Raw genomic sequence first — 24,610 nt, forward strand, 5'->3', positions numbered from 1 at the left:
CTGAATTGGTAATTTTATGTAAATTTTGCTGTTTTTGGTTATTATCTTGAATATTATTATAGATAGAGATAAACTGTAAACAGCAATAATGTTCAGCAAAATTAGATTTACAAATAAGTCAACATGACCGAAATGGTCAGTTGACCCCTTAAGGAGTTATTGCCCTTTATAGTCAATTTTTAACCATTTTTCGTAAATCTTAGTGATCTTTTAGAAAAATCTTCTCCTCTGAAACTACTGGGCTAAATTAATCCAAACTTGGCCACAATCATCTTTGGGGTATGTAGTTTAAAAAATGTGTCCGGTGACCCGGCCATCCAACCAAGATGGCTGCCATGGCTAAATATAGGACATAGGGGTAAAATGCAGTTTTTGGCTTATAACTCAAAAATCAAAGCATTTAGAGCAAATCTGACGGAGTGAAATTGTTTATCATGTCAAGATCTATCTGCCCTGAAATTTTCAGATGGATCTGACAACCGGTTGTTGGGTTGCTGCCCCATAATTGGTAATTTTAAGAAAATTTTGACGTTTTTTGTTATTAACTTGAATATTATTATAGATAGAGATAAACTGTAAACAGCAATAATGTACAGCAAAGTAAGACCTAAAGATAAGTCAAACATGACAAAAATGGTCAGTTGACCCCCTAAGGAGTTATTGTCCTTTATAGTCAATTTTTAACAATTTTCATAAAATTTGTAAATTTTTACTAACATTTTCCACTGAAACTACTGGGCCAAGATCATTATAGATAGAGATAATTGTAAGGAGCAAGAATGTTCAGTAAAGTAAGATGTACAAACACATCACCATCACCTAAACACAATTTTGTCATGAATCCATCTGCTTCCTTTGTTTAATATTCACATATACCAAGGTGAGCGACACAGGCTCTTTAGAGCCTCTAGTTCGTAAATCTTAGTAATCTTTTACAAAAATCTTCTCCTCTGAAACTACTGGGCCAAATTAATCCAAACTTGGCCACAATCATCATTGGGGTATCTAGTTAAAAAAATGTGTCCGGTGACCCGGTCAACCAACCAAGATGGCCGCCATGGCCAAAAATAGAACATATGGGTAAAATGCAGTATTTGGCTTATAACTCAAAAACCAAAGCATTTAGAGCAAATCTGACAGGGGTAAAATTGTTTATCAGGTCAAGAACTATTTGTCCTTAAATTTTCAGATATATCGGACAACCCGTTGTTGGGTTGCTGCCCCTGAATTGGTAATTTTATGGAAATTTTACTGTTTCGGGTTATTATCTTGAATATTATTATAGATAGAGATAAACTGTAAACAGCAATAATGTTCAGCAAAGTAAGATTTAGAAATAAGTCAGCATGACTGAAATGGTCAGTTGACCCCTTTAGGAGTTATTGCCCATTATAGTCAATTTTTAACCATTTTTCGTAAATCTTAGTTATCTTTTACAAAAATCTTCTCCTCTGAAACTACCATGCCAAATTTTACCAAACTTGGTCACAATCATCATTGGGGTATCTAGTTTAAAAAATTTGTCCAGTGACCCGGCCAACCAACCAAGATGGCCGCCATGGCTAAAAGTAGAACATAGGGGTAAAATGCGGTTTTTGGCTTATAACTGAAAAACCAAAGCATTTAGAGCAAATCTGACATGGGTTAAATTGTTCATCAGGTCAAGATCTATCTGCCCTGAAATTTTCAGATGAATCGGACAACCCGTTGTTGGGTTGCTGACCCTGAATTGGTAATTTTAAGGAAATTTTACTGTTTTGGTTTATTATCTTGAATATTTTTATAGATAGAGATAAACTGTAAACAGCAATAATGTTCAGCAAAGTAAGATTTACAAATAAGTCAACATGACCAAAATGGTCAGTTGACCCCTTTAGGAGTTATTGCCCTTTATAGTCAATTTTTAACCATTTTTCGTAAATCTTAGTAATCTTTTACAAAAATCTTCTCCTCTGAAACTACTAGGCCAAATTAATCCAAACTTGGCCACAATCATCTTTTGGGTTAGTAGTTTGAAAAATGTGTCCGGTGACCCGGCCATCAAACCAAGATGGCCGCCATGGCTAAAAATAGAACATTGGGTAAAATGCAGTTTTTGGCTTATAACTCAAAACCCAAAGCATTTAGAGCAAATCTGACAGGAGTAAAATTGTTTATCAGTTCAAGATCTATCTGCCCTGAAATTTTCAGATGAATCGGACAACCCGTTGTTGGGTTGCAGGCCCTGAATTAGTAATTTTAAGGAAATTTTGCTCTTTTTGGTTATTATCTTGAATATTATTATAGATAGAGATAAACTATAAACAGCAATTATGTTCAGCAAAGTAAGATTTACAAATAAGTGAACATGACTGAAATGGTCAGTTGACCCCTTTAGGAGTTATTGCCCTATATAGTCAATTGTTAACCATTTTTCGTAAATCTTAGTAATCTTTTACAAAAATCTTCTCCTCTGAAACTACTTGGCCAAATTAATCCAAACTTGGCCACAATCATCTTTTGGAATAGTAGTTTGAAAAATGTGTCCGGTGACCCAGCCATCCAACCAAGATGGCCGCCATGGCTAAAAATAGAACTTGGCGTAAAATGCAGTTTTTGGCTTATAACTCAAAACCCAAAGCATTTAGAGCAAATCTGACAGGAGTAAAATTGTTTATCAGGTCAACATTTATCTGCTCTGAAATTTTTAGATGAATGGGACAACCCGTTGTTGGGTTGCTGACCCTGAATTGTTAGTTTTAAGGAAATTTTGCTGTTTTTGGTCATTATTTTGAATATTATTATTGATAGAGATAAACTGTAAACAACAATAATGTTCAGCAAAGTAAGATTTACAAATAAGTCAACATGACCGAAATGGTCAATTGACCCCCTTAGGAGTTATTGTTCTTTTTAGTCAATTTTTAACAATTTTCATAAAATTTGTAAATTTTTACTAACATTTTCCACTGAAACTAATGGGCCAAGTTCATTATAGATAGAGATAATTTTAAGCAGCAAGAATGTTCAGTAAAGTAAGATGTACAAACACATCACCATCACCAAAACACAATTTTGTCATGAATCCATCTGCTTCCTTTAATATTCACATAGACCAAGGTGAGCGACACAGGCTCTTTAGAGCCTCTAGTTCGTAAATCTTAGTAATCTTTTACAAAAATCTTCTCCTCTGAAACTACTGGGCCAAATTTATCCAAACTTGGCCACAATTATCTTTGGGGTATCTAGTTTAAAAAAGTTGTCCGGTGACCCAGCCTACCAAACAAGATGGCCGCCACGGCTAAAAATAGAACATAGGGGTAAAATGCAGTTTTTGGCTTAGAACTTAAAAACCAAAGCATTTAGAGCAAATCTGACATTTGGTAAAAATGTTTATCAGGTCAAGATCTATCTGCCCTGAAATTTTCAGATGAATCTGACAACCTGTTGTTGGGTTGCTGCCCCTGAATTGGTAATTTTAAGGAAATTTTGCTGTTTTTGGTTATTATCTTGTATATTATTATAGATAGAGATAAGCTGTAAACAGCCATTATGTTCAGCAAAGTAAGATTTACAAATAAGTCAACATGACCGAAATGGTCAGTTGACCCCTTTAGGAGTTATTGCCCTTTATAGTCAATTTTTAACCATTTTTCGTAAATCTTAGTTATCTTTTACAAAAATCTTCTCCTCTGAAACTACTTGGCCAAATTAATCCAAACTTATCCACAATCATCTTTGGGGTAACTAGTTTAAAAAATTTGTCCGATGACCCGGCCATCCAACCAAGATGGCCGCCATGGCTAAAAATAGAACATATGGGTAAAATGCAGTTTTTGGCTTATAACTCAAAAACCAAAGCGTTTAGAGCAAATCTGACGTGGGTTAAATTGTTTATCAGGTCAAGATCTATCTGCCCCGAAATTTTCAGATGAATCGGACAACCCGTTGTTGGGTTGCTGCCCCTGAATTGGTAATTTTTAGGAAATTTTGCTGTTTTTGGTTATTGTTTTGAATATTATTATAGATAGAGATAAAGTGTAACAGCAATAATGTTCAGCAAAGTAAGATTTACAAATAAGTCAACATGACCGAAATGGTCAATTGACCCCCTAAGGAGTTATTGTCCTTTATAGTCAATTTTCAACAATTTTTATAAAATTTGTAAATTTTTACTAACATTTTCCACTGAAACTACTGGACCAAGTTCATTATAGATAGAAATAATTGTAAGCAGCAAAGATGTTCAGTAAAGTAAGATGTACAAACACATCACCATCACCAAAATACAATTTTGTCATGAAATCCATCTGTGTCCTTTGTTGACCAAGGTGAGCGACACAGGCTCTTTAGAGCCTCTAGTTATTATTTCACATATATAACAGTAAAATGATCTTTACAGCAGCAAGTTCTGAGTTCTTTAAATGTGTTGAATAAAAAAAAAAATTACATATATTATATTTAATAGCATTTAAGAAGCCTAGATCTGGATCAACCGATATTTTATCTCTTTTTTTATGTTGTTCTGAATCAGACCATACTCTGAGAACATAAAATATCAGTTCAAATAGGAAACAAATAGTCATAAACAGTCTGTAATTGTTGTTCAAGGTCAATGTCAGTACTGCTGATATCTATTGACCTAGATGCTCTTTTCTGTGATGTCTATGTGACAGTTAACATATCAGGAGCCACTGCACTCTGATCATTTCTGCAGGTGGTTTGATCATGGATGATGCATGATTAAATTTAATAGGATAAAAATCAAGTAAAAAAAAGATAAAATTGAAGTTTGTACATGTAAAATAATATTTCTTATCGGAACATATGAAAAGACCATTAATTGTTTACGTCATAATAGCACAGACAGTTGCAAAACTTTCTGCTTGAAAGCATCAGCAAGATAGTTCTTATTGATTATTGAGTTCCTGAATTCATCTTTGTCAGTAGATATGGCTATGCCAGCTCTTTAAAAAAATGAAATATATTGAGAGCCATTTGACACTAGAAAAATCTATCAAGGTCAAACAAAGGTAATTAATTGCCGACATTCTTTATATCATGCTATGTAAAAGAAAGCATATATTCAAGCAGAAATTAATCAAAGGAATTTCTGAACTTGTCAGGGCTTAAGATTTAAAACTGTCTGTTGTTGAAATACTTCACTCCTGCATGCTTTAATTTATGAATTTGTAAAAATGACCTTGAAATTTTGTTGTTCTTGAAATGACATGTCTTGATAAAAATCAGAACATTCATGTTTTGACCATAATACAATTGATTATATAGACAACCTTTTAGAAACATACAAGTACATAATTGGCCATTTGGCTCTAGAAACAATGTTCTTATTAGCTGCATTTTTTCATTGAATAACAAAAGTCATGTGATGGCTTGCAAATTTAATTTGTCATGTAGGCATTTTTATAGGTTTTGGGGCCGTTTATAGCTGACTGGTATGTGGTATGGGCTTTGCTCATTGTTGAAGGCCATACTGTGACCTATAGTTGTTAATTTCTGTGTAATTTGGTCTCTTGTGGACAGCTTTCTCTTTTTTTATAGGCAAAGTTTAATTGACGATAATTCCCAATTTTGGAAAGGTGTCAATCTGAAGGACAAGGTGATTGCCATCATCCATCATTTAATAAGATAATATATTCACACAGTAGTTCTAACCTTACAGTCAGCAGTACACATAGCAATCCTTCAGTTCTTCCATAGCAGACAGGAAAGATAGAAATCTGATGCATATCAAAGAGAATTACTATTATGTAATAATGAGATAGATATCAAATAAAATTAATCTTATGTCATTATTTAATAAGTCCTAGTTGTGGAAGTGTTCTTTTGATATGATGAAATTGTTATCTATACTGATGTAATAATTGTTTTATATCTTAAAAATTCATGTTAGTTGGTGCATTCTCATCTTTATTACACAATCTAAAACATTATTCATTTCACTTAAAATAACTTTATGAAATTTTCATGTTTCTCTTACGTAAATTTGAGAATGGAGCTTTACTGTTATGGGTGATCTCCAAGCCTGAGTTGTGAAAAAAGGTTTCACTTTGTTTTTGTGAGTCTTATCACCAAGAGGCATTTACAAAGTTTGAAAAGGTCTGTTCTCTACCTATGTGTTAGTGTTTGAAAAGGTGTTCTCTACCTATGTGTTAGTGTTTGAAAAGGTGTTCTCTACATATGTGTTAGTGTTTGAAAAGGTGTTCTCTACCTATGTGTTAATGTTTGAAAAGGTGTTCTCTACCTATGTCTTAGTGTTTGAAAAGGTGTTCTCTACCTATGTGTTAGTGTTTGAAAAGGTGTTCTCTACCTATGTCTTAGTGTTTGAAAAGGTGTTCTCTACCTATGTGTTAGTGTTTGAAAAGGTGTTCTCTACCTATGTGTTAGTGTTGAAAAGGTGTTCTCTACCTATGTGTTAGTGTTGAAAAGGTGTTCTCTACCTATGTGTTAGTGTTTGAAAAGGTGTTCTCTACCTATGTGTTAGTGTTTGAAAAGGTGTTCTCTACCTATGTGTTAGTGTTTTGTTACAGTTTATCACCATTTATTTTTGGTTTACCTCAGAAATTGGTTCCTTCACTAACAATGAAAGGATGTGTTTTGTCTACCTGTATATGAGTGTTTCTATTCACACTCATAGTAGCATTTGTTTACTCCTATATTTTGGGTGCATTCATGAAATACTAGGATGTGTTCTGTCTATCTGTATAAGTTGTTTCCAGTTACTCTCTAAGTATCATATGGGTTTCCTCATTTAATCATTGTGTTTGCCTTCATAAAAATAAGAGGCTGTGTTCTGTCTATCTGTGAATGAATGTTTTCAGTTACTCTCCAGATTTCATGGTTGGACTGTGGTTGCCTTGATGAAAATAAATGTAAGTTCCGACTACCTGTTTAAGGGTGTTTTCAGTTACTCTCCAAGTATCCTCATTTATTATGGTTGCCTTTGTGAAATTCAAGGTTATGTTCTGTCTATCTGTAAATGAATGTTTTCCGTTACTCTTTCCTGGATATTATGGTTTGCCCTGAGTAACTGTGTTTGCCTTGATGGACATAAAATGATATATTGTGTCTACCTGTATGCATTTTTTTTCAGTTACTCACCACTTATTATTGGTATCCTCATGAATTTTATTCATGGCATTGTCAGTTTACTTTGGACTTGATTTTGGAGATTGAAATTATTTTTCATGTCCCTGACTGTTATCTTTGCTGCTCTTTTTAAGTAGTTTTTTATATGGTAAGGTTTTAGTTGAAATTGATTACTGTCTTTGATTCTGATCGACCAAAGATTTATTTCCTAGGTAGTAAGAAATAGTAAGGTGATTCCAATAAATCATTTGTCAAAGAAGGGAAGATAATACCATGATGATGACGGACATAAGCATTATTAAAATGTAACAAAAAATATCTTAAAATTGATTAATATATAATCAGCAGACACAAATGATTGTCATTAGCAGTCACCGAGGAAATCGAATTACCGGCAAATGTCACAATTACTGTGTTTTCCTTAGTCTGAAAAAAAAAAGAAATGGCATTATGATGTCTTCACTGGATGTTAAACAACAAACAATCAATCAATCTATCTAAAATATATAAAGTTATTATTATTTAACTAAGACATTTTCAGAATTTTTTATAGCATGGAAATATTATAATGGACATTTTATTACGGACTATATCATAAAAAAGTTTAATAAAATACCAAACTGCAAGGTAAATTAGAAAAGGGGGAAGTCCAATAAAACTGTCATAAAGAAATGTAGACTTAACCAAGTCAGGAACTGTAATTCAGTGGTTGTAGTTGTTTATGTGTTACTATTTGTTTTTATTTCACTTTTCTTACATAAATTAGGCCGTTAATTTTTTCGTTTGAATATGTTTTACATTATCATTTCAGGGCCTTTTATAGCTGACTATGTGGTATGGGCTTTCCTCATTGTTGAAGGCCGTTGTTGTTAATTTCTGTGTCATTTCGTCTCTTGTGGCGAGATGTCTCATTGGCAATCATACCACATCTTCTTTTTAGATTTATTAACCAAGTTTTCAATATTCTTTTGTTTTTGCATTCCTGTTTCATTTCATTTGAAAAGTTTTTTGCCACCAACAAATGACATAATTTTATTCCAAATTACCACTTTCAAGTCACAAATAAGAATAAATGTCAAAAAGAATATTTCTCCTTTATTTACTTCCAGTTTTAAATGCACCAAAAACATCAGTTTAAATTGATTTTTATTATTAAACTACAGTACATGAACCGGCCCCCAGTCGGCAGACAGTGTGAAAAGCTATCAGCGCAACCTAGTACCAGATAAAATATCTTCAAATCATACATTTGTGTCTTAGAAAGATATGTTGTTAAGTCAATATTGTAAAGGCTGAGAACAAAGTAAATATTAAAAATTACTCTTGAGAATTAGCAGTTAAATGTCAGCTGTAATACAAGTCTGCTAGAAAATTAGCTTGTCTTGGTTCCATTTATTTATGTCATACAACTAAGTACTTTGTTCCATTATTGTTTTTCTTACAAGCATTAGTTAGAAAAACTTTTATTACAGAAAAAAGAATTATCTGTTGTTGTATTGAGGAATATTAATGATTGAATCTCTTTGTGTTGAAAAAGGAATGAAAGGGTATGTAGGATGCATTAGTGTGACAGCAACCCAACTACACAAATAATCAGACAAGACATCTGCAGTCTTGATATATTTTTTTCTAAAATTTCTTAATTTTCCATAGTCTATTAGACAGTTCTAAATCAAGAATTTAATTGTTTGGGCTATTTGCCAGCTGTCCTTTTATTTTGGTTTCTGAATTATAGTGCTAACAAAGGAATTTAGGTTTCTTTAAATATTTCTCTTTCACATGTTCCCATTCTGAATTTTTGTTTATTGCAAAGAGACAATTGCATAATCCAGCAGCAACACCAAAAAAGACTATACAGGACCTTGTGAGTTGTTGCATATAACATCTCTCCACTTACATGCAGATATTAAATACATTTTCTATACATTGTAAAAATGTAAATTTAATTTTCCAGATTTTTAAACCTAATTGGATAATCATTTGATTAAAAGTAATTCCAATTCTTTATCTTCCAATCAGATATGTACAAGATTCTTTTCTTGGGGTATAAAAGTTACAGGTAAATATGTAAACAAATAATTGCTCTCTTGTATCCATGGCAATAAGTTTTCATTGTTGGAGGAAATGGTTGTCTCTTGAAAGATTAGAACCACCAACCTTTGGTAGCACAACTGACAAACCTAGTCGATTGATATTGGAGTCAAGTGCACCTGTCATGTGTGTGATTTGAACTAGCAATTAACCTCAGTGTTGAAAGGCCAGTGATACTCAGAGTGATACTTAGACCACTCAGCCACCCACCAAGGCCTCCTCTTGTTTTCCCAAGGTTATCTTTGATTCTGTTTGACCAATTTTCAAGAATGTTCTTCTCTGAAACTGATGTTGATTGATTACCCATTGTAATAAGATTGTTTAGACCTGTCAAAGTGAGTTGCTGTACAATTTGTAAGTAATACCCAGAATGCATTAGATTCTTAAACTATGGATTGGAAAATGACATAATTTTCAAGGTTACTTGATACCATAAGAATAATTGTACATTAGTATTTATAGATCAGCACAGATTTATATTACAACTGATCGAGATAAGCAATTCTTTATAACAGCTCCACTTTCCATTTGTAGGAAAATTACCATTACGATTGTTAGATAATAGTTGACTCTATTGATTACGCAGTCTTAGATAAAACTTTTAACGGACTCCAGGGGGTAACCAGTGTTAAAATCTGACCAATAAAATCAATGGAAAATTCCATTTATCTGATTTAAATCAGTCCATTTTCTATTGTTTCCTTCTTTTATTATTTGGCCATTTGACATTTCTGTATTTCTTGGTTGTTTGTACATCTGTTTAATAAGGCGGCATGTAAATAGTACTATAATTGTTATAATCAAGATAATTAAATCCGTCCAAGATTTAGGTGACAAGAAAAACATATTACTGTTATTTGAAATGATTGCTAATGAGACAACTATCAACCGAAGTACAATAAGGTAAATAACTACAGGTCATGGTATGGTCATCAACAGTAAGCCAAACATTATTCCTGTACCTATACTCAATTCTATGTTGAGTGACGAAGCTGTTTAAAAGACTCGGGAAGACAATTTTAAGTATAACTCAAAATTGAAAAATAATAAAAAAATCATTACCTAATTTTATGTGTGCTAAAAGAAATATTTAAAAGAAAAACAATTAAAGCAGACAACAGCACACATCAACCATTAGACTAACAGGGACTTTGGCTTAGGTTGTCACATCAAGTGATTTGGTTAAAAAAGTTTGTAATGGCTTTTACATTACTTTGTTCCTTGATATTAAACGCCACTTTCAGAAGCTTAGGTTTTATCCTGGCAACATTAGTGTTCATTGGAGGAGAAAGACCGTGAGGGCACCAGAAAGAACCACAACCCTAGGCAGAAGAAAATTATAGCATTCCTAGCAGTTTGCACCAAAATCTATTTCCAACTACTATAATAGTCCAAAGACCAATACTTTACTATTTCTTTCATGTGTCTAAACAGACCTTTGCAAATACTTTCTTTTAAAAGTCTGAATGAAATTTACTAAAGGCTACGGACATCAGATGTGTGGCCAAAGGTGCAGATGGCCCTGTCAATTATGATCATATATAGTCAAACACCTCACCATGAGTAGGATTCAAACCCACAACCTTAACAGGGTAGTGATTACTAAACCACTTGATCACCAAACACCCCCTATATTTCTGTTGTACATGGCAGTAACTGTCTTTCTTAACATGTAGGTTTTGATTTACTCCTTGTTCTGATCATCTTCCTGTTTTGTGTCCGAACTTATTAAATAACAAATTAAATGGGTGTTTGTCTATTGTTTGCTAAACCATATGATAACCGTTAAATGTTTATTTTGGTTACTTTTTGTTATTTAGATACCTCCTATAATTGATGTTTTAACTCTCTAATTTCCTGTTATTCATAATATTAATCAGAGACCTGGATGTCTATTTCCTAGTTACTCTCATGTCAATATACTAACTACATGGCTGTTATAGATTAAAAATAGAAAAATGTTCAATTTTTGTCATCTAAATTAATGTTTTCTATCTATTTGTAGCATTTGTTTCCCAAAGGATTGCATAAAATACAAATTTCATTTTATACAATAAATTAATGATATGAATTGAGTTAAGGTCTCGTGACAACATAAGGAGAGGCATGTACCTTAAGCTGTAGCAAGTCTTCTAAGCTTTTGAAGACATCATAGATTAACACAGACATGTGTTACATTTTTTATTAAGAATTTTTTACAACTGTATATTTAATGGGCTGGATTATATTCAGGACTGTCACGTCATTGTCCAACTGCCTGTCTGTCTTATTTTTTTTCTTGTCTGTAGTAACTTTTATTTTATTTTATCGTAAATATTTTATGAGAATGTTTTATATTTCTTATTGAAATTTCGAGTGTTAATTACTTTTTGTTTTTGTTTTGTTTTTTTTTTGCATTCAGTTTTTTGAGTCTTTGGATAATAAATTTCCTTTGTTATGAAGTATTAGATATAAATGGCCACAAACTTTTATCACTTATAGTTTCCAATCTATTGAATAGCATAAACTTTTCATCCTTTTAATTGGTAAATGACCAAGTAGATTAAACATGAATAATTAAAACAGCCAGGATATTTAACTACCCCCTTTTAAAGCCCAAACTGCTAACAAAATCAGATGTGAAAATAACCTGATTTGTTGCAATTTTGTTTAGGATCTAAATGGGCTGCAAATCACAATTAAATGTGATAAATATCATAAATTTGTTGTCATGGTTATATATCATGCTGAATTCCTTAATCATTGTAATTTTATGAGCATTTTGTTTATTCATTTCTAAAACTTTATTGCAAGAGAGCTTAATTTATTTAAATAATAAGTAAAGAACCATTGTATGAGTTTAATAATCATGGGCATGTTTTGCATATTCATCTTTTTCTTAGCTTCATACACAAATCTGATTTTCTGTCAATCTTGTCTTCAAAAACTTAGAGTTGGTAATTTTAATTTGGATGAAATTTTGCTGATTGCATTCCCCATGACAGGAACTATAAATTTTTTAGGCCTCAACTTGGGGCATTATGTTGTTTGTCAGTCTGTTAATACGTCTGTCCTGCTTAAGATTAAACTTTTTGGTCAAGTTTGAAGTTCAATCATCCTGTAACTTGGTACACATGTTCCATATGATATGATCATTCTAATTTAAATTAAGAGTTTTGACCCCCAATTCTACTGTTGTGATAAAAAAAATGAGAGTTTGAGTGTCACATCCATGTGCTATGGACATATTCTTGTTTTAATTTAGCTCTACCTAACCAGCTGTTTGCATGAACCTTCAGACTGTTCTTGCAGCTTCAATGTGATTGTGCAATGTTCTATGCTTTATTGCTATTCAAACCCCCGGAGAGGGTACAAAACTACAACATAAAAAATACAATCATAAGTAAAAGGTATTTAGAAACAAAACATTTTCCAATATTTCACATAAAAATAAACATACTGAAAATTATAACCAAAATGCAAAACAGTACTAACAGTGCTTTGATTGTGTAAAATTACATAATAAAGTTTTAGTCCAATCTTTAAGATTTCCTTGAAAATACATGTAGGTGTAATGTTACTTCAAATATCAATGCGGAACAAATCATAAATTGTTTGAAATGTAAAATGTCTCTAGAATAAAACATCAGTAAATTATGTACCATGTAAAATTTATCCTGTTATGCATGTTATGTGTGTAAAAATATTTGAGCATAAAATGTCTTGATAATACAAGTAATAATTTGTCTAAACATTCATTTCAATTATATCAAAAGGTTACATACAAATAAACCTGCACAATCGTACAAAAATAACTTCAATTAATGTTACAGATTTCCCGTAAAGTTCAATATTTAGGACGTTCCTTGTCTCATTGAAATGCACCCATTTTACAGATAATTTCAACGCCTCGATATTATAATGTTTATAAAAATACACTAATTAATCAAATATCACCAATAAAAAAGGTATAAACTTACTTCATGAGGGGCCAACACCTAAATTCTATGTTTTGTGACAAAGCGTAATGTGAACATCAAACGTATCCGGTGTCATATGACTAATAACCAAAAAACGGTGTTGGTAAAAATTTAACCATAGCAAAAATTAAATCCGGGGCAGCACACTCCCCTCCTGATTTCTTACTGAAATCACTATATACCAAAAAATAATGTATTTGTACATGTATCTATCTAAATAACTCTTTTAAGGTTAATTTCAAAATAAAACCTTACAATCCTTAAACATTGTTAAACAGTCTATAAACATCAAATCACTACATAGTCACTCAGAGAGCAAACGGATGAGTTCACAAATTGGTCTCACATAACATCTACGATCCTTAGCCACACGAATCTGTACCTTTCGGACATGATCATCACTGCTCGGAAATGTTCTTTCGACAATAGCCATTGGCCAACAAGTACGATTTAGTTCACGGTCTTTCAAAAGAACTATGTCACCTTCTTTAATATCATCACTTGAAGTATTCCATTTACGTCGCTGTTGTAAATTTGATAGATATTGTTCGCGCCACTTCTTCCAAAATTCCTGAGAAAGAACAACAACATGTTTCCATTGAGATTTGTACAATTGTTTCGTATCCAACTCGGGCAATGTCTCTGGAAGACTTCCTTCCTTTTGAGTAAGTAACGTATTAGGTGTCAGAATAGAAGAATCATTAGGGTCAGTCGAGACTGGTACGAGCGGTCTGCAATTCACTATCGAACAAACTTCTGCTAGAAAAGTTGTTAGTACTTCATGAGTTAGTTCCTTCAAATTAGCACGCAATAACATAGCATCTAAGATTTTCCGTGTCACTCCAATCATCCTTTCCCATACACCCCCGAAGTGGGATGCATGGGGAGGGTTGAAAATCCAAGTTACTTGATTGGTATTCAAATAATTCCGAATGTTTTCGTCTTCAATAAAAATAGAATTCATACTTAACTCATCAGATGCGCCAACGAAATTAGTTCCTCTGTCACTTCTAAACTGACGCACTGGTCCTCTAACAGATATGAATCTTCGCATCGCATTTATGAAAGATGAACTACTGAGTTCTTCTACCACTTCGATATGTATGGCACGAATTACCAAACACGTAAATAATATTGCCCATCTCTTGTGGTTTGCCTGACCACCTCTTGTCCGTCTAGCTATCACGTTCCAAGGTCCAAAAGTATCGACACCTACAAAAGTAAAAGGTGGACTAGGTGTGATGCGATCTTCTGGTAAGTCTGACATAATTTGAGTTCCAAAGAGACCTCGTAGTTTCTTGCATGTAACACAGTTATGAATACAAGTTCCAACCATTCTTTTACAACCTATGATCCAGTACCCTACTGAACGAATCTTCCCTTCAGTTATATGTCTTCCTTGGTGGTGAACCAATTCATGAAAGTGTCTAATAAGCAATAATGAAATGTGGCTTTTCTTCGGAACAAGCACTGGATTCCTGTCTGAATTAATTGTACATTTTTTGCCTACATTTAATCGTCCTCCTACACAAAGAATACCATTTTCATCAAGCAAAGGCGACAGCGAAATAATTGAGCTTCCAGATGAGACATTTCTCCCCTCCTTGAGGGAATTGATTTCTTTAGAAAAGTATTCGAGTTGTGCTTCCTTCAATATGAATTTCTCCGCATCACGTAAATCATCACTACTTAGTGCACACATATGCCATCCTTTGCATTGACCGTTGGGTTGACTGAATGATTTGACAATATGTTTGAGTCTTGCAATCGTTTTAACTAATCGGGACCAACTAGAAAATGACTCAAAGATTTTCACAAATTCTGTATCAGATGTCACTTCTTTATCACTTGAGTTAGTTTTACATGTAACTAACAAAGGCCTTACTTCTTTGTCATCATCTGGAGCTATCATAGAAAAACTTTCTTTATGATCAAATTTAGATTCACTTCCTTTCATAAGAAATGATGGTCCTAAGAGCCATTCACTAGTGCTTATATCTCTAGCAGAAATAGATCTGGTGGCGGTATCAGCTGGATTATCTTCCGACGGTACGTATGACCATTGACTTGGACTGGTTGACTGACGGATCATATCTATACGATTTCCAACATAAACATAAAAACGTCTCTGTTGATTATTGATATAGCCCAAGACTATCTTACTATCAGTGTACATGAATGTAGAGTTAATTTCCAAAGTTAAGTGTCTAGTTACTGAGTCTTTAAGATTTATTGCTAACACAGCAGCACATAATTCTAACCTGGGAATGGTATGCCCATGAGTAGGAGCAACCTTTGCTTTTCCCTGAACAAAGGCTAGTTGAGATACTCCGTTGACATCATAAAGTTTCAAATATGCGACAGCACCAATAGCATCTTTTGACGCGTCTGAGAAAATATGCAGTTCACGACAAACAATCTGTGATGACTCAAATGAAGTGAAACATCTCGGTATGGTCACGTTGTTCAAATGTTCAAGTGAATTCTTCCATGTACTCCACTTAGATAAATATGTTTCTGGCAATGGGTCGTCCCAGTCAGTGTGTAAGGCCATAATATCACGCATAATAATCTTTCCAGCTACAGTTACAGGTGCAACAAAACCCATTGGATCATATAAACCATTTATTGTTGCCAACACACCACGTTTTGTGAATGGTTTTGATGTTGAATTTAGTTGCGAAACTCTAAAAGTAAAGCAGTCCTTGGACATGTCCCACTGAACACCAAGGCTTCTCTGAAGTGGGGCCTCATTCAGATCCAAATTTATGTTCTTTAAGTCTTTTGCAAGATCCTCCGGTGAAAAGGATTTAATAACTTCCAAATTATTAGATGAAATTTTGTGCAAACGAATGTTACCTTCTTCCTTTAGAATTTTCTTTGTTCGAGTAATTAAATCAACTGCTTCAACACTAGTATCGAAGGAACACAATGCATCATCCACATAAAAGTTGCGTTCTACAAAGTCACGCACATCTTGTTCAGCTGTTTTAACACAGTTTCTAAGGCCAAAAGTGGCGACAGCCGGAGATGGCTTGTTCCCAAAGACATGTCTAGTCATTCGATATTCTATCATTTCATTCTTTGGATCGTTGTCCTTGTGCCAATAGAATCTCAAGTAGTTTCGTTGTTCTGGTGGGACTGAAAACCTATAAAACATCTGTTCGATATCGGCTGTAATAACAACTGGACGTTGTCGGAATCTTAGTAGTATCCCTAGAAGGCTATTCACTAGATCTGGTCCGCTAAGTAGAACATCATTGAGACTTATATCGTTGAATTTGGCTGAAGAGTCAAAAACGCACCTTATGTTTCCTGGTTTCTTTGAATGATAAATAGCGAAAAGTGGTAAGTACCAACACTCAGTCTGTTCTGTGATTTGAGGAGCAACTTCAGCGTGACCATTTGTAAGTAATTTACCCATAAATTCATAAACATGGGAATGTTTTTCCGGGTGCTTTTGTAGATTATAGTCCAGTGACTTTGCTCGTCGGAGAGCCTGCACTCTATTGTTGGGAAGTCTTACTCTGTCCCGCCTAAAAGGTAGTGGAGCTGTCCAACAACCTTCCTCATCTTTGTAACTTTCATGTTCCATAAGTGCAAGAAATTCTTTGTCCTCAATTGAGAGTCCAGGAATATTATCATCAGGAGTTGTCTGAAATATATAACCATCTTTTGTGTTAAAGTTATTATTACATGGTTCTAATGTAGTTGTACGGCCATCTTTCAATGTGAAAGTTTTAAGTACTGATACGGAATCCTGTTGTACATGCGTAGCGGACAAACAACTCTCACCAATTATTACCCATCCTAAGAAGAGTTTTTGTGCAAATGGGCAATGCTCTGTACCTAATCGTTGGTCAATAACATGATGAGCTTTCAATAGGTCTCTACCTATTAGCAACATTATATCTGCATTATCATTAATGTCAGGAATGAAATCAGCAATGTCTTTCAAATGATGGTACGCATGAGCTATATCCGGTGACGGAATTTCAGTACGTATATCAGGAACCTGGTCACACTCTATGAGAGTAGGTAAGTTTAATTTACAACTAGCATCAAAGGACTCAACTGCAAAATCACTTGCTCGTCTTCCATACTCAGAGAAGCTACCGGAACAAGATGATAATGTGTACGGTACCTCAGGTCCATGAATATTAAAATGTTCAAAGAATGAAGATTTTGCTAAAGACCTGTTTGATTGTTCATCTATAATGGCGTACAATAGTAAGCTGTTTTCTAGTTGTCCATTCGGATACACTCGAACCAATACCGTCTTGGAGCATGATTTACTAGTTCCTTGGTTCTTGCATATTTGTGTGCATGCAGTTACCACCTTTTGAGTGTCCTGTTCCAACTTTGGTTCTGTTTTCTGTTCTTGAAATTTTGTGGTTGGCTGTTGGTGTGTAAATTTCTCAATATGTAAAGCTGTTGGGTGTGTAGTTGACTTACAAACTTCACATGTCACGGCTGCAGTACAATCTCTGGCTAGGTGACCCTTTTGACCACAGCATCTATAACAAAGTCCTTTACTCTTCAAAAAATCCTGACGTTCCCTTATCGGCTTTAATCTAAACTGTCGACATTTGTTTAACGTGTGATTTGTATTATGCAACGGACAGACAGTGTCACTAGTGTTCCGTGTATACTGTTGATTTTTCGTAACAGGTAAATCAGTCTTTAGCACTGAAACATTTTGCTGCTGCCTTTGTTTTGGTTTTGTCATGTTGTGCACCTTAGCTGAGTTTATTCCTGTATCCTCATAAATAAATGACGGATCATTTTTCATGCGTGCAATTTTTCTTAAGAATATTTCAAACACTTCAAATGGTGGATATGAAGAGGAATGATATTCCTTGTACTTGTTTGCTTCTGTCGACCATTTCTCCTGCAACTGGTAGGGTAGCTTTGCGACAATAGGGTTAACTCCCGCAGAAGAGTCGAAGTATGAAAATAATGGACGGTACTGCTCATAAGTTTTAATGGCTGCAATTTCTGAAACAATGTCTAATAGATCATATAATTGTTTTGGATCTTTGTATGTAATCTTAGGAAAATACATAAGTTTCTGCTTAATTGAAGTTTCAACCATTTCCGGTCTAGCATAACGGTCATGTAGTCGTTCCCATATACGGTCACGTGCTTTGGACAAGTCCAAATAGTTTGCTGAACGTATACTAACAGCAGACTTTGTCGACTCTGGTCCCAGATACTTAACCAACAGATCCACTTCCTCTGATGCTGAGAGGCTCAGCTCCTTCACGGTGTCACAGAATGATTTTTTCCACGATCCAAAATATTCTGCCTTATCATCAAACTTTTGTATTCTAGATATCAGAAGATCTTTTTAACAATAAATTTTGCCAATTCCTCACTAGAGTTATTAATAGTTGTAGGATAATATGGTGCAGCCTTTGCGTTCAACGTACACGACTTAGTATCTAAAGTTTGCACAACATTTGGATCTGGTTGTGTAGTAATCTGAGTCACTGGTGATAAATCATTATCTTGATTGTTGTTATCGCAATAAATATTCTGTTTCGGTTTTGTGTCAGTTTTTTCAACAAAATCAGTTTTGGGAACTAGGATATCACCATTTGATATTGGATCCAAAATTTTATTTTGATCAAGGACAAACTGTCTTACTCTTTTTTCTCTAGTCTCTGACAAGTGTTTATCTTCAAATTCTTCTTCACTACTTTCCATACAGTCGTCTAATACTTCAAACACTTTTTGGCTTTCTGCAAATTCTCGCTGAGTATTCAAAACTTTAATACTTGCTTCAACGTTGGCCTTTTGTTTTAAAAGTTCTGCTTCCTGTTGCGCATACTCCACACGAACACGCAACTCTTCTACTTTTAATTTCTGTTTAATGTATAATGAATTAACATTTGATTTGTCGGAAATTTTAGACTTTCCAGACAGTTTTGACCGAATGCTTTTGGCTTTTGACTTTAATGTTATTTTCATGGGTGGCTCACTTTTAAGCTCTGACTTAAGCTGAACAGCTGTTAGTAAATCTTCTGAATCTTGTTCCTTCTGAATCACAGTAATGTTTTGTTCTGACATTGAATCCTGTTTTGAGGTTCCTTGATGTTCATCAACTCTATTAAGATAAAACTGGACCTCTTTTTCAATGTTTTTAAGTTCCTGATCATTATTTTCCATTTCAATGTCACTAAATCTTGTGCGAATTGATGATAGGTATCTATGAAAACCTTCTGAATTTCTACGATAGTGTTCAAGTTTTTGGCGTACATGCGTATCAACATCTGATACTGTGCAGGTCCTTTCACGAATAGCTTGAATCAACAAATAAATGTCCTGTTTTACTTCGGTAAGTGTAGTCCAATATTTCTGAACGATTACTTGGTATGCCTTTTGAGCCTTTTCTGTAAGGTTCCTTTGACGTCTAAGGGATTTGTCCGATGTCCACTCTGAAGCTGACATGTTCTGATGTGAAGCTGGTTCCTTGTATGAATTTTGTACTGTGCAATGTTCTATGCTTTATTGCTATTCAAACCCCCGGAGAGGGTACAAAACTACAACATAAAAAATACAATCATAAGTAAAAGGTATTTAGAAACAAAACATTTTCCAATATTTCACATAAAAATAAACATACTGAAAATTATAACCAAAATGCAAAACAGTACTAACAGTGCTTTGATTGTGTAAAATTACATAATAAAGTTTTAGTCCAATCTTTAAGATTTCCTTGAAAATACATGTAGGTGTAATGTTACTTCAAATATCAATGCGGAACAAATCATAAATTGTTTGAAATGTAAAATGTCTCTAGAATAAAACATCAGTAAATTATGTACCATGTAAAATTTATCCTGTTATGCATGTTATGTGTGTAAAAATATTTGAGCATAAAATGTCTTGATAATACAAGTAATAATTTGTCTAAACATTCATTTCAATTATATCAAAAGGTTACATACAAATAAACCTGCACAATCGTACAAAAATAACTTCAATTAATGTTACAGATTTCCCGTAAAGTTCACTATTTAGGACGTTCCTTGTCTCATTGCGGTCTCACTAATTAGCGACAACAAGAATTTTAGCGACAACAAGCGTCAACAAGCGACAAGAAGCGACAACAAGAATTATTTTAGCGACAACATGCGACAAGAAACTATTTAGCGACAAGAAAACATATTTTTTTAATTAAAATTAATTATTGCAATAAATATTAAAAGAATATGCAAAATAAAATAATTTTAGCGACAAGAAAGTTATAATTGATAGAAAAAAATGAAACATTATTTACATAATATTTTTAATTTTATCATCTATTATGTATAACAGCCAGTATTACGTTTAATTATTATGTTATGAGATTACTTTTCCTTGTGTTTTAGAACATATTATTTATCTTATAATTTGGTTTTTTAAACTCTTTTCGTGCAATATATATATTAAGCTCGCAAAATGAATTATTTGTGCATCATTGTCCTGAAAATATTGACACAAATTGTGAAATACAAAGAACTGAAATCAAACAAGAGGAAAAGAAAATTGAAATGTGAATGTTTTCATCTTTTTTATATTTGCGTATTGTCTCATTAAACGATATTTATCATGTTTATGCATATTGATTGAAGATGAAAGGAAATTAATGACAATCTTGAGTTTTCAACAGGTGTTCACTATTTCTTTCTCACAAATGTTTCCTTTCTTCGTCTATCTATGTAATAAAACATTTTAATTAGACATATGTGCTCGTATATTTAAAAAAAACACCATTTAATACAAATTTCTTTATATCTAATAAAAAAAAATGTTTTCTTGTCGCTAAATAGTCTTCTTGTCGCTTGTTGTCGCTAAAATAATTCTTGTTGTCGCTTGTTGACGCTTGTTGTCGCTTCTTGACGCTTGTTGTCGCTAATTAGTGAGACCCTCTCATTGAAATGCACCCATTTTACAGATAATTTCAACGCCTCGATATTATAATGTTTATAAAAATACACTAATTAATCAAATATCACCAATAAAAAAGGTATAAACTTACTTCATGAGGGGCCAACACCTAAATTCTATGTTTTGTGACAAAGCGTAATGTGAACATCAAACGTATCCGGTGTCATATGACTAATAACCAAAAAACGGTGTTGGTAAAAATTTAACCATAGCAAAAATTAAATCCGGGGCAGCACAGTGATGCTTTAACCTTGAGTGTGGGAGGTTGTGGACTCCAAAATTTGTATTTCCTTTCTCTCAGCTTAATATCCTGCTAGTAAATTAAGTGACTGTCAAATTAGTGCCAGATTATTAGAATAATTATATCCTGTTTTGTGTGACTTATCCAGTTTCCTACAACTGTTCCTATTAGTGTGAAGGGTACATACAATATGCATTGTTTATATTTCATTTTACATTAACAACTCTTTAACTATAATGTTTGCTTGAAGCTTCGATTTCAAACTTAATATTATGTTTGACCCTTGTGTGAAATTTCATGATCATAAAAGTATTGTACACGACATTTATTTATTTGCAAAAGGATTGACATTGCTTTAAAATATCAATAGATTTGAAAAATCCCACTTGAGTGAGCTTACATGTAGTTGTTCTTCCCATTGAAAGTATTATTGTTTGTAAGTCAGTCAATAGTATTGGATCAAAACCTTTATTCCTTACTCATTTAACTTCGTTAAAAGGATATTTATACAAATGATTTAATGTCATAACTATGGACGATTGATTAATTGTTGTTTGGTATACATTGATAGCTAGTGGAATTGTCTATGGAACACTCAAGTTAAGGCTAGAATTATAATTATGACCAATCAGTAGTTAATTAGGAATGTACTTGCATTCCGAGTACAAAGACCATTGACAGTCATAATTCTATACAGTGGCGAATCCAGATTTATTTTTCTAAGGGTGGCCCCTGTAAGTTTAACAGCCAAGTAGAAGCTTGATATAGGTAACATCCTTTTTTTTTGTTCAAAGAGTTAAAAAAGGTTTTCTGGATGTTAATGAGCATTTTTTAGGTGGACACCGATCTAACTTTTATAAATTAAAATGCTGTGTAAGTTATAAATTCTAGTTGCACTTTTTTGTCTGTATTTTCTGTGTTAATTTGTATAAATATAAACAGTCATTTTTGTTACTGTACTTTTGTAGACTTTCAAGCAATAAAATAAGGAACAACAATAATAGCATTGTACATTGGTTTTTCTTTTGATGAAACTGTATATGATCATTAATTTTTGGTTCTTTCAAATTATATCAATTTTTTCCCAATATACCGGTACAACTTTTTTTGATAAATTATAAACACAGGCCTCTTCAACAAGACTTAATTTCTGTGTCATTTGGTTTCTTGTGGAGAGTTGTGGCATTGGGAATCATACCACATCTTTTTTATATTAATATTGGTGTCATATGGTAAGGAGTAGGTCCGGTAAGGGCTGATTTTAACTAATTAAGTCATTAAAAACGCTCCGATTCAAGCTTAAATATGAAAAATCTATTAAATTTGCCAAAAAAACGTCACTAATTTTCAGATGGTTTATGTCAAAATTGAAAGTGGCCACATCCGTGTTCATCTTCAACCTTTATACATGTATATATTATGTATTATCATTAATTACAACTTAAATTCCAATATCATGAATGAACACGAATGCGGCCACTTCCATTTTAGACAGAAACCGTCTAAAATTTAACTGAAGTGCTAAAATTGAGAAGATTTCATTAATTTAGCATGACTTAATGATGCTAGTATGCGGTATATGTACATTGTATTGTCAAAAACAGCTTATATTTATGTAGCAGAAGCATTCTACTTTCCAATAAGTAGCTAAAAGATTACAATTTCACAATTTTGTAAAATTGCTATATTTTGGGGCCAAAAAGGGTCTTACTGAACCTTCTCCTTTGAACCCCTTTGAGAAGCAACCCTGGGTCTTGGTCTCTGTTGGATAGTTGTCTCATTGCCAATCATACTAATCTCCTTATTTTCAAATAAACATAAAAAACTGATTATGACTTGTATGTTACCACTAATAATGGCCGAGAATGATAACTATTTTAATCTTTGATGTAATCCTTTAGCAGTAGAATTTACATTCTAATATACTTCAATATTACGTAAATCAATGCGTTTTTCCAATACATATGTTGCTCGTTTGCTAAATAGTGTCAGGTTTATAAACGCTAATTAAGGCTCATATGTAGATGTGATGTCATTAACAAATAGGTTAACGAGAGAAACGTTTGATCTGTGAATACCTGGATGGTCTTATCTTACTATTATGACAATATATGTATTGATCAAGGTGTTGTTCACCAGTCTGATATAAGGTGTTGTTACCCTGACTTTGATTAGAGATTATCTTATTAAAAAAATCAAGGAAACGAGCAAGTTTATTAAGTGATTGATTTTATTTCTTGGATTATTTGATGGTTGGTTTAACTTACAGGTGAATTTATTATGGATATGTGATTTAATTACCTGGAATTCTTATACAAGATAGTACATTGCAATCAACAGGTAAGACTTTAATCCAGATTTAGTGGTTAAATATATAGATGTTTTTTCTTTAAATGATGATCTAGGAAAATTGATTATGGGGGTCAATAGGTTCTGAATTTAATATGTTTCAAAAATTTCTGTTGCAAGAACCAAGTAAATATATATGAAAAATTTTGTTTTTGCGGACAAATATTATGGGAAATGATTTAATTGATTCTTACCTATAATTAATATTTGCAGGTTAAAATATAAAAATGGAAATCAACGAAAATATAAGTATTTTTTAACAAAACCATAGAAGTTTCTTTTATGACATAAGTACTATAATTGTGAATGTCTTAGATTCTAAAGATCCTAAAGTAAATATTTTCAGTTTCGCATTATCTCTCATCCAAAAAGTAGACATTAATGAAAATATGAAATATCAAAGGTTTAATGAATACCATAGAAATGATATGATGCATAATTTAGTTAAAGCACAGTTTCCTTCAGATGATTTTCTGGAGTGCTCATGTTGTATGTAACTATCCCCCCTCTTTTGCTGACAATGAAATTATGTGTTTGATATTTTATAGTGTGTCTTTCTATGTTGTGATGTATTGTTTCAGATAAGGGTGAAAGTTGGTACCTTTTGAAATCTTTTAACCCGCTGTAATTGCTTGCACCTGTCCTAAGTCAGGTATCTTATGTTCAGTTAGTTGTCGTTTGTTGATGTGGTTTATAATTGTTTCTAGTTTTTTTATGTAGATTAGACTGTTGGTTTTCCTGTTTGAATGGTTTTACACTAGTCATTTTTGGGGCCCTTTATAGCTTGCTGTTTGGTGGTCTGTTGAAGACCATACTTTGACCTATGATAATTTACTTTTATAAATTGTGACTTGGATGTATAGTTGTCTTATTGGCACTCGTACCACATCTTCATATACATGTACATGTCATGTATAACCAATTAAGAAATTTATGAATTGATGCT

At 33.1% G+C, this 24,610-nt stretch overlaps 1 protein-coding gene across 1 annotated transcript in view; it reads left to right on the forward strand.

The window, feature by feature from the left end:
- Nucleotides 1–24,610, forward strand: part of LOC143041909 (uncharacterized) — a 114,154-nt gene that overhangs the window by 15,838 nt on the left and 73,706 nt on the right. The window lies entirely within an intron of this gene.

Source organism: Mytilus galloprovincialis, chromosome 8, assembly GCF_965363235.1.
Source record: "Mytilus galloprovincialis chromosome 8, xbMytGall1.hap1.1, whole genome shotgun sequence".
In the NCBI taxonomy this organism is placed as follows: domain Eukaryota; kingdom Metazoa; phylum Mollusca; class Bivalvia; order Mytilida; family Mytilidae; genus Mytilus; species Mytilus galloprovincialis.